Consider the following 12,547-nt stretch of genomic DNA (forward strand, 5'->3'; position numbering starts at 1 on the left):
GGACACATTTCCCAACAATCTCCCACTTGTCCTCGACAAGTGTGCGTCACCAATTCTCTTGTCCTATTACTATCTCCCACTCAATGCAAGGTGTCTTTGGGTCGTACTTGCAAGTGATCATATCGAGAGTGGTTTCCTCGATCTGCAGAATAACTGATTGACCGGATTTATCTATCATAGATACCTTCCGAGCGTGGCCACGCATTTCCAGTTCATTAATCCTCGAGTGGCCCTGAGATATTGTTATAACCCTGACAAGGGGGTGGACAATTCCTATCGCACTCATTCCCTTCGACTAGCCATAGCCATCATAACCCAAAATATGCCCATTTGACCCCATTTACGAAGGTCGTAGTAACACAAATCAAAGTTAATCGAAACTGTGCCATCTTAGGCGAATAGTCTTTAGTCAAAAGAATCGACTCATTAGAATACTATAGTAGCTCTTGCCACGACCAGGCTATATAAATTGCCAGAACTCTATAAGCGGTCATAAGGCCCGACAAAGTGTTCCTAACAGTCTGCCTATGTGATCGACTAGTCATCTCACATGACTGTATGGCACTTGAACATGCCATCAATCGCATCACACTCTAGTCACTTCGAGACGTCACCTCATACAAGTGACTATGGGCGAATACAATGCTAATCCGTGTTCACTTTAACGGGGTTCAATTGTCTCCACAACCCGTTTGGATGTAACAAAGTATAATAAAAGAGTTTTAAAATAAAACTCGAACGACAAATGCGATTATCACACATGAATAGTCAATGCCTGATTACTATTTCATGTTCTATAATCTAATTTGATCTTGTACGTAGTTGTTCATTTCAATTAAATTGAAATGACATGACTCATCATGTTTAGCCTTTAAGAAGGCTTTGGTTAGTAGGTTTTATCAATTTCTTGTACCTTACTCAACCTCACTACATACTCGTTTTCCTTTTGTAATTTATACATTTGCATTACAAAACTTTCTGAGTACGTGTCGAGATCCAATCAAGACATAGGCCCTCTAGCCTAAGAATAGCTCCCACTTTGTTTTCAGTGTGCGGGACTCATCCTTCTTGCACATCTCATGATCACAAGTGTACTCAATTTCCGTTATAAACATCACTCATTGTTCTTTATTGCCTAGAACGATTCTAGAATATCTACTTCTTAATTAACATTGCCACAATGGTATCTTAACCATCCTAATGTATTTTGATTATGGTTTTGTCGGAAACCATGCGCAATCTCAATTGTCAATTGTCACTTGTGTAACACCCTTACACAATATTGTATCATAAACACTTTGCTTTACTTCCTTAATGCTTCTGCAAGCACTTAAGGGTAATCTTTATAGCTTACTTGGTAAAGATTACTTAAATTCGATTTTGAAAACAATTCATCATACTCAAAGTATATGAAGTGTTATACATCATTACTCATTTAATTGATCCGCAGCGGAAGCAAATGGAATCAATCAAATATGTTCAATTTAATTGAACTAGTCATGAATCTTATCAACATAAGACTTCTTACTGACGCTAATATCATGTGGATTTATCTTCATAAATCCGGATATTCCAGATGTATTATAATACTCCAAAAGTCTTAAATCATTCTCAATGATCAATATGTCATCCACATATCGGACTAATTAAAATTTCCGTAACTCCCACTAAACTTCATGTATAAACACAACTTCTTGACTTATCGAGAAATGTTTTATCACATGATCAAAATGTTTATTCTAACTCATTGATGTCCTACTTAAGACCCTCTCTTAAGTTTCACATTATCTTAGGATTGCAATAATCTACTAAACTCATGATATGTATTGAATACATTCCTTCTATTGAAGAAGCGGGTTTTAGATTCACTTGCTACGTATTTCATAACCTCATAATGAAACACAATCCTTAAGAAGACCCAAATAGACTTAAGCATTTCAACTAGTGCAAAACCCTTTGCAACCAATCTTGCTTTGAAATATCTCTTTATTAGTGCAAAACCCTTTGTCACTAATCAATCCCTTTCGTTTCGGATTTTCACGGCTCTAGGCCTTGTATTGAGTTGTGACTTAAACACTCTTATGTAAGTCATATGTTCATTACTTTCTAGAAGTAATCAACTTGAATCAACCAATTTCTTTTGTAAGTTATAAGCTTTTTACTTTCTTAAAAGTAGCATGAATTCATCATTTTTAACAAGTGACGAATTTAACCTCCTAGGTTTTAAAGAAACAATATTTTACACAAAACGTCTCATGTAGCCAAGAAAGACCAGTTTCTTGCGACATAACATTCTCTGTGGCATTCTTTGTGGCTTTTGAATAATTTCTCCCACTCTGTCTTCTAAAATAAACTTGTATTTTAGAAAGACAGCTTCACGAGCCGCAAACCCGTCGTACTCGTGAGAAAAGAAAGGGGAAAATGAGCATTTGTTTCTTGTGAAAACTTACAAATATGGTACCCTTACCATTTCATATCTCATATGATTTAGTGGAACATAATTTAGACAAAATGATAAAATCCCCAAGGAATCAAGTAACTCAAAGTAACTTGATCGAAGTCCAAACCATATCGAATAGCGTTTGATTTCTTATCCAACCACACATTGTCCCATAATGTGTGTTAAGAGAGATTAACTTGTGATACTATATCACATTTGCTTTGGCTTATATCAAAGTCTTCACTTTGATAATCCCATCACGACTAAATCGTGATTTCTTTAACTCTTTAAACTTCTTTAAAGATTTTCTATTTACCTTATTAAGTTAACACATTAGCGTTAACTTAAATCGTTGGTAAAAGAGAATGATCAACCTATTATGGATCAATGATTTATAACCTCGATCTCCTTTTCAACCAAAAGGCACGAGACATCTTGCTTTGAATACAAGATACGCATATACCATTAACAATCTAATGGTTTCAAGAGTACTCGATAACTCTTTACGTTCATCATTCCAAAATTTAAGGTTTAATCTTGGGTTACCAATTTGAGTCTTGCATCATCTTCATGATATATCGTTCTAGTTTGGTTTAGAATATACTCACCTTGATGATGGGCTAGCCATACATCAAATCGTGGTGTATAGGTGATGCGTGTCATTTATATGATGTTTTACATCTCTTTTTACACGCATTTCAGAGCTCATTTGTTTAGTTTATGCTACATTTCTCCCTATTTCCGTCTACTTCCGTATTTTGTACTTTATTGCAGAAATGTGAAGAATTCGACGGGAAATCAAGCCAAATCTGTCCCCGAGTAAGCTGCATTGCAAATGACGTAAAGGAATTGCTTAAGGAACGAGCTTGGTGCGCGATCCAAGGCCCGAAAGACAAGTCCACGAGAATAAAGAAGTCAAGTAGCAGCCCATCCAGTCGATCGACCAGCCTGTTCAGTCGATCGACCAACTATCGGGTTCCAGAAGCTACTGTTGCTGAGGAGCAGTCGATCGACCAGCCTGATTAGTCGATCGACCAGATTTCTTTACCAGACGAGAATTAGAAAGTCGTGAATCTCAAAGCCCGTGAAGTTTAGGTTTTAGAAATAAGTTGTGGCGTTTATTGCTATATAACGTAACACCAACATCTAGTTTTATCATCAAGTTTTCATCTAAGTTTCTATCACATACAGTACTTTTAGTTTTAGCTTATTCCGAGTAATTAGGGTTTGATATATCGACTTTAGCATTGGAATTTCTGCCCCTTTGTTCTAAATCTTTCCTCTGGAATTCTCGGTATTTATTCTGCCCTAATCTTAGTTTATTGCTTCGCTTCCATTATTAGTATAGTATTGATAGCTAGTGCCCCAAAGCCAATTATCATATTTTCGTTGTTGTGACTTATATTAATCATGAATTCAATAGTTAGATTTATCATAGATGTTATTGTTTTTACCCTTGCCATGAGTAGCTAAATAGTTTGTGCTAGGATGTAGGCGATTTATGGCCAGGCGGCATTAGATTGAACACGGCCTGAACCCGCGTGTCAGTCGATCGACTGACATTGTTGGTCGATCGACTGACCTTGTAAGGTTTTCCTTCGTTTTAATTGAATTTAATCTTGTAACTGACGAGTTGAATGCATGCGACCAGTTAGATACCTATTTTGTGACCGACCCATTAGATCGAAAGATAGGGAAAGTTACCGGACCATCAATTAATTCGACTAAACTATGCTAAGATCGAAAGATAGGTGTAGTTTAGACCGTTAGTCACTTTTCAGGACGAAAGTTAGTATTAGTGACATTAGGGACCTATAGCGAGATCGAGAGATGCTATTTGTTAGGAGTGGACCGAGAGGACCTCTTATTTCCCGCCTTACCTGTGTTTAATTCAGACCGACTTAGTTTGCTGCCGCCGAAGCTGTAATGACCCGACCATCCTAGTACCTTTCTTTTATCTGTTTAAAATCATATCTTTAGTTTATTTTCCTTTTATTGTTATTAGCTATAGAACAATTCAAATCAACCCCCATACTAGTTACCTCAGACTGAACATTAAACAACTAAAGTTTACAACTGCCTCCTTGCGGATCGACCCTGTTACCACTAGCCTAGGTTAGTCTTAATAGGAATTATAAATATTATCTTTGGTACTCACAGCGACGGGTATCAAATTTTGGCGCCGTTACCGGGGAGGCAATAGTCCTAATTTTAGTTGTTTTTATTTTTAGTCTTTCTTAGTTTAAGGGACATCCGTTCCTTAAACTTTTCTTATATTCTTCTTGTAGTTTCGTCTTTTGCGCAGGTCACAGGGTGGAGAATTAGTACCATTGAACCCTGAGATTGAGAGATCCTTGCGCGAGTTGAGGCGAACACGAAGAGTATTACCGACAGAGGAAGAGCTGAGTATTCTGTCAAGCTATCACGAGAACGAATCGTTCGAAGAAGACCCACTGATCTTCACCCGTTTCCACTTCTTGGCCGAGAGAGACATTTACTTCTCCAGAAATTTCGGTCATGGACGAGGAAGCGAGTATAGCGAGTTTTTCGAGCCGACACCGACAATTTATACAAGGGGTTCGAGTTACGGGAGATGCCAGGAAATTCGAACCAAAGCCTCGCTTACATCACTATGGTCGAGGGAAATCGGTTTGGGAGCGCAAATGAAGATGCGGCTAGACATATGGAGACCTTTATTGACTACTATTTGCTCCATTCCCCACCAGTGGCGTGACCCAGGATCAAATCAAAGAGACCATGTTCATCTTCCCTTCGTGATGCCGCAAGGGAGTGGTATAGAGATCCGGACCGAGCCGCTCGGGAGATCACCGATTGGAATACATTGGCCTTGGCGTTCTACAAGAAGTACTTTTCTGCTTCAAGGACGATCGCTATTAGAGCTCAAATCACGGGTTTTAAACAAGGGCCAGATGAGAATTTCCACGAGGCATGGGTCCGATTCAAGAAATTAGTACGAACCATACCGCACCATGGATTTGAAAAGTGGAGTTTGTGCAATCATTTTTACAATGGGTTGTACGACGATTAGAGGGCCATTTTGGATCTGCAGCCCAATGGAAGATTTTTGAAAATTTGGGAGCAACCAAGGGGTGGAAGATCATTGACGATCTAGCTACCCACAAGGCCGAGTATGGGAATTCGAGAGGGAACCAGAGGAGAGTTGCTGAATCTTCCTCTGTTCCGCACTTGAGGCTCTCACCGCGAGATTCGACAAGTATGAGCTAGGAGGAGCCTCTAAGGGTGGGATATACCAAGTCAATCTTTGTTTCAGACGGTCCCTTCCTTTGTGAAAGGTGTGGAGTTGAGGGCCATGTTTCAAGAACCGCCCTAGTCCCTTTGAATCTTGTCCGCCTTTCAACACTACGGGCAGGTAACAACACCTATTACGAGCCACCGCATCCAAACTTGAGTTGGAGAAGCCAGAATGTTTTGAATCCAACTCAACCTCGCCAGCAAAGAAGCGAGCCATATGTACCTCCGCATCAAAAGCAACAAAGAATACCAAAAGCCTCCTTATGTGCCAAAGAAAGAACAAACACAAAATTCGAATTTTCCGAGTGAAGAATCTGTTCTTTGAAGGAGTCCCAAGCAAGAGAGGCCGGGATGAAGTTACTAGAGAGCCAAATAGCTCAGTTGGCTAGCAAAAGTAACACTCGAGCTCCCGGTCACTTACCCACTCAACCCGAGCAAAAGGAGACCCTACATGCCATCACCCTGAGGAGCGGGTCCACCCTTGAGGGCCCTGCTATGGTCGAGAAAGTCGTTGAGAAGAATGAGGCGGATCCGAGTTCAAACAAAGTCAGAACGAATAAATCAAAAAAACATTGTATGCTGCGGGTATTTGATCGATCGACCGACGTACCTAGTCGATCGATCGAAACACGGGTTACTGGAACTTCGGAATCGTGCAACCTTGATCGATCGACTAAGGAGGGTGGTCGATCGACCCATATCACTGCTGATGTTGAAGAGTTTCGTCCTTTAATGCCAAATAATCTACGAGACCATTTGTTTCGGGGTACCACGGTCCCGAAAATTTTGGGGCGGACCGAGTGTTGATGGGTCGATCCCGCTCCAAGTTCGATCCAATGACGGTCAATGGGTCTCATTTGAGACGGTCCGAGGAGGGGTCTAGCTTCAACAAAGAAAAGGTGACGGACTTCCGGCCCAAAGTCCAAGGACGCCGCGCGCGCGAATTAGAAGAGAGGGCTAAGGTGCTCCTTACTGACCCCATATCCGGAGAGACTCGTGCCAACCAAGGAACAGGTATCTTTTAGCAAATTTGAGAAAGTTATTCGTAGCTTAAATGTTCAGGTACCCTTTCTTGAGTTAGTTAACCAAGTGCCAAAGATATACTAAGTTTATGAAACAGTTGTTGTCAAAGAAAAAATCGCTTGAACATGTTCATACTGTTGCGTTAACTAAAGAGTCTTGCTCCTACTTGTCTCACACTGCGCCCCATAAGTTAGAAGACCCGGCAGCTTTTTCCGTCCCTTGTAGCATAGGTACCTTTTCTATCGAAAAGGCTTTATGTGATTTAGGAGCTAGCATAAGTGTCATGCCCTTAAGCCTAGCTAGGAAGCTTAAACTGACCAGGTTTGCTATTACCGAGATGATCCAGATGGTCGACCGCTCTGCGGTCGAGCCCATAGGAGTCCTAGAGGACATACCCGTCCAGATAGGGAAGTTTTTCTTCCTTGTTGACTTTGTTGTCCTTGACATGCCTGAGGATGACCATATTCCCATCATTTTGGGTAGGCCATTTTCGCACACCGCCGGGTGCGATCATCGATGTCGGTCTAGGTACCTTGACTTTCAAAGTGGGAAAGCACTCCATTGTTTTTGCCCAGTAGGCTAAGAAAAAGGATCCCATGTGGCTGTCACACCGTAACACGGTTTACGAAAAGAAATCGTATTTTGTGCTTCCTGAATTGCCTGTCCCTATTACTACTGCTGTGTTAACCCCTCCGCCCCGAGCTGGGAGCAAGAAGGAGGAAAAACTTGTTGTTTTAGACATCGCAGGAGCTGGTTTGGGGAAGGAAGAGCCGTTGGATGCTCCAGCTGCGACGAAGCCCATCGTTTCAAGAGGCGGTCTTGGATGCCTAAGTTATGGGACTGACGAGGAAGTGGAAGATGAGCCCGTTAAGGTGAAATGGGCAGATTTGGAGTCTGACAATTCCGAGGGAATCCTTGATTGGGGAGATGACGAAGCTGATCAGCTGAGTTCTCCGACTGTCGAAGCTAAGAAGGGTGCAACTGATAAGATGAGCACCATTGAGGCTACCTCTAGTAGCCAGAAGCCGACGAAGTGGGCCATACCGTGGTCCTTTTTGATCAACTATTAGTTGATCAAATTCGTTATAAACTTCACTTTATTGCTTTCGAACTATTTTTTATTGCTTTTGTGTGCGCGAAAACTTCGCCTTTATTTTGTTTTGCTTAGGATTTTTAAGTACTTTAGACTTCTTCCGGGTTTTGCGCAATTTTTGGCGCGTACTATTGTGCGTCTGCAGGTATTTGGAGCTTATTAGCTCAAATCATTGAGCAATTACGAAGAAATAAGACGCTGCAGCAGAGATTTCAGTCGATCGACTGGCAACATTGGTCGATCGACTGAATTGCAGGTTTACAGGAGCTTCTGATCCTGTTCACATGGTCGATCGACAACCCCTATAGGTCGATCGACCACTTTTGCTGCTGTACCTGTTCACGACCTCTCCCCTGCTGTGTTTGGTCGTTATGCGGACTTAAGGAAGTTTTCTACTCCGCTTTATTTTCCGTCGAATTATCCATTTCTTCTTTTGTCTCATTAGTGCACAATTTCTACGCTTCAAAATTGTTTTCTTCGGTCTTATGCGTGGTGTTTTCTGTCTTTCAGGCACTCTTGTCGGTAGCACTGCTGGCTACTGAAACCTCCTAGCTCACGCTGGTTTGGGGAGGTTTCCTTTGCTGCGCTTTAAGTCTTGTGAGTTCCCAAGTCTTTACTTTATGTCTTTGTGTTTCTATTTTTCTCGCAAATTCCCATTTCTCTTTGCTTTCACCACATGATTTTGCACAATGGGGACATTGTGCGATTTGGTTTGGGGAAGGGTTTTGCGTCGCATATTTGCTTGCATTCACGTTTATTTTTTTTTTTTGCATTATTGTTGTTTATTTCTTCATATACATCAAAAATCCAAAAAAATTGGAAAAATTCAAAAACAATTCCATAAAATGCACGTTTATTTTAGCATATAGGTCGAGTCGGAACAGTAGTATTTCCATGATGATTTAGCATTTGCACCTGTTTTGCCTGAGCCTTGCTTGATTAACATGTTATTAGTAGAATCATATATGCATATCTATGAGTTTTCGTTAAATTATTTGCTGAACTTGGGACTTGACTTTAATAATTGGCAAGCTACCTCATATTTTCTGAGCTTTAGAGCCTATAACTGGTGACATTCATGACCAGTTCATCTAGGAATGTGAGTAGTACTCCTTATGAGACATGTTTCCTTAATTTGCATAAATATGAATTTGATCTACTTAATACCTGTATGCATTCGGTCTGTGGTTAGTTGACACATGTGGTAGAGGTTTCCTTTTCTCATTTTACCCATAAACTCCACACTGCCAAAAATATCCTTTTTTTGTCCCATTTACTACATCCTACATTTAGCCTGTCCTTTGTCAAGCTAGTAGTCTGTGTTCTTGGGGTTGTTACTCATTTTTGGTAGCCATTGCTCTTTTGAGATGAAGTTGGGAAAATGAAAGAAGGAAAGAAAGAAACAAAAGAAAAAAGAAAGAAAAAAAATGAAAATGATTCGAAAAAGAAAAAAAAAAAGAGTTTCTGTACTGTTCAGAGCAGTCGATCGACTGCCAATTATAGTCGATCGACTGAAGATCCGAGAAAGAAATCAATTCGCATAATTTAATCCCTATCTTTTGGCGATTTTTGCTCCCATGATTCATTTATATCCTATGGGGAGTTTATTGATTTATTAGTTTGGAGTTTGTGAGTTTTGTGCTTGCTATAGCACCTTTCCGTTTGATTTTGAGCAAGAAGTGGATGTTGTCACATGGTTCTGTTACGGTACTAGCTTGATCACCTGTACCTCCACCTTACCATGAAATATTTTGCCTCTTCTTACCCATACCTCACATATCCCATATATACCTCGGCATGTGTTATTGGTCATTTGTTGGTTGGAATGCATATGTACGGTTGTAGAGATCAGTTTCATATTTTATTGCTGGCATGTCTTCATAGGTCGTAGTTAGGTGAGAGTCACTACAAAATTAATTCTTTCTATCTTACATATATATCACCTATGCTTTATTGAGTGATTTGAGCGACCCGTGAGAGTCCAGTTTGATAAGTCTTTACAGTCAACGGTTCAGCAGCCTTTTAACGACTTTATAATTCGTTTGCATGATTCACATTGCTGATTGATTGTTGGTTGTGCATTAAATTGGTTTAGGCTTTACATGTTGCAATTCGCTCTGAGTTTGAACTCGTTCCATTAGGTCATTAGATCGAGTCTAGTTCTTGCTTGGGGACAAGCAAGGTTTGGTTTGGGGAGATTTGATGCGTGTCATTTATATGATGTTTTACATCTCTTTTTACACGCATTTCAGAGCTCATTTGTTTAGTTTATGCTACATTTCTCCCTATTTCCGTCTACTTCCGTATTTTGTACTTTATTGCAGAAATGTGAAGAATTCGACGGGAAATCAAGCCAAATCCGTCCCCGAGTAAGCTGCATTGCAAATGACGTAAAGGAATTGCTTAAGGAACGAGCTTGGTGCGCGATCCAAGGCCCGAAAGACAAGTCCACGAGAATAAAGAAGTCAAGTAGCAGCCCATCCAGTCGATCGACCAGCCTGTTCAGTCGATCGACCAACTATCGGGTTCCAGAAGCTACTGTTGCTGAGGAGCAGTCGATCGACCAGCCTGATTAGTCGATCGACCAGATTTCTTTACCAGACGAGAATTAGAAAGTCGTGAATCTCAAAGCCCATGAAGTTTAGGTTTTAGAAATAAGTTGTGGCGTTTATTGCTATATAACGTAACACCAACATCTAGTTTTATCATCAAGTTTTCATCTAAGTTTCTATCACATACAGTACTTTTAGTTTTAGCTTATTCCGAGTAATTAGGGTTTGATATATCGACTTTAGCATTGGAATTTCTGCCCCTTTGTTCTAAATCTTTCCTCTGGAATTCTCGGTATTTATTCTGCCCTAATCTTAGTTTATTGCTTCGCTTCCATTATTAGTATAGTATTGATAGCTAGTGCCCCAAAGCCAATTATCATATTTTCGTTGTTGTGACTTACATTAATCATGAATTCAATAGTTAGATTTATCATATATGTTATTGTTTTTACCCTTGCCATGAGTAGCTAAATAGTTTGTGCTAGGATGTAGGCGATTTATGGCCAGGCGGCATTAGATTGAACACGGCTTGAACCCGCGTGTCAGTCGATCGACTGACATTGTTGGTCGATCGACTGACCTTGTAAGGTTTTCCTTCGTTTTAATTGAATTTAATCTTGTATCTGACGAGTTGAATGCATGCGACCAGTTAGATACCTATTTTGTGACCGACCCATTAGATCGAAAGATAGGGAAAGTTACCGGACCATCAATTAATTCGACTAAACTATGCTAAGATCGAAAGATAGGTGTAGTTTAGACCGTTAGTCACTTTTCAGGACGAAAGTTAGCATTAGTGACATTAGGGACCTATAGCGAGATCGAGAGATGCTATTTGTTAGGAGTGGACCGAGAGGACCTCTTATTTCCCGCCTTACCTGTGTTTAATTCAGACCGACTTAGTTTGCTGCCGCCGAAGCTGTAATGACCCGACCATCCTAGTACCTTTCTTTTATCTGTTTAAAATCATATCTTTAGTTTATTTTCCTTTTATTGTTATTAGCTATAGAACAATTCAAATCAACCCCCTTACTAGTTACCTCAGACTGAACATTAAACAACTAAAGTTTACAACTGCCTCCTTGCGGATCGACCCTGTTACCACTAGCCTAGGTTAGTCTTAATAGGAATTATAAATTTTATCTTTGGTACTCACAGCGACGGGTATCAATAGGGTCACAAAAGTGAAAACCTCTTTTGTATCTTAACAAGTTTATATTCTTATTTAGAGTTTATGCACTTAATAGTCACAATTAAGTACAACTTTAAATCCAAAAACTAGATTGAGTACACAATTACTCTATCTCTCGACATTATTGTCGCTAGTCGTAATATTCTTATCATCCCATGTATCAAACATAATGATGAAAACCACCACCGGTTTCTAATATTGACGAAGTAGGACTAGCAAAAATTTATGTTTAATCAAATAAACATTTAAAGAAGAAGGTCCCATTAGATGTCCCACAACTAACTTGTTGATTCTTCAATAATTTGGGGTAGTTTCCTTTCTCGTGTCCAACATTTAAGACAATGGAAACTTTATCGGTCGGGATTGATAGGTTTAGTATCGTCATTCTCAACAACTTTACCTTTAACATAACCTTGTATTAATTCCATTCTAATTTTACTTCTTTAACCTCGTCCTCATCTTAACGGTTTAAGAGAATGCTCCCACTCATTTCAATGAGTCTTTGCTTTGAGAAGCAAAATTGAATTCATGAAGATTACTCTTCATTTGTTCGTTTTAGTCTTAAAACTTTCATTGAAGTGGTTGCGTTATTTTGGTCAATTACGAATTCTGAAAATCTAATCACCAAAACAATTTATCGCTTCAAGGTACTTAATTCAATTAAGTATATGAAACATAATCCATTGTAAGTAGAAGTGTTAGTCAAGAATCAAAAACCTGTTTGATAATGAATAACTTTAATCTATACTATTTACAAGAGATCCTTAGCAATGGTTCGTATGAGGTTTTAGAAGCAAATTCATATTTGTCTTTAGTTACGATGTTATAATGGAGATTTGAGTCAAGATCGAAATGATATCGTATATGAATTGTGGTAAAGAAATAGAACAATAATAACAGAATAGTGAAAACAAAACATTTATCGTTATATTAATACTTGTAAATAACAAGTAAAGCATTTACATAGTGACCTC

At 39.5% G+C, this 12,547-nt stretch overlaps 1 non-coding gene across 1 annotated transcript; it reads right to left on the bottom strand.

Annotated features, from left to right (window-relative positions):
• Positions 1–5,330: 5,330 nt before the first annotated feature.
• On the bottom strand, positions 5,331–5,437 carry LOC141593386 (small nucleolar RNA R71). The gene has a single exon (XR_012521474.1). It is a non-coding gene; the product is annotated as a small nucleolar RNA R71 (small nucleolar RNA).
• Positions 5,438–12,547: the final 7,110 nt, after the last annotated feature.

This window comes from Silene latifolia, chromosome 7 (assembly GCF_048544455.1).
Source record: "Silene latifolia isolate original U9 population chromosome 7, ASM4854445v1, whole genome shotgun sequence".
NCBI classification, from domain to species: domain Eukaryota; kingdom Viridiplantae; phylum Streptophyta; class Magnoliopsida; order Caryophyllales; family Caryophyllaceae; genus Silene; species Silene latifolia.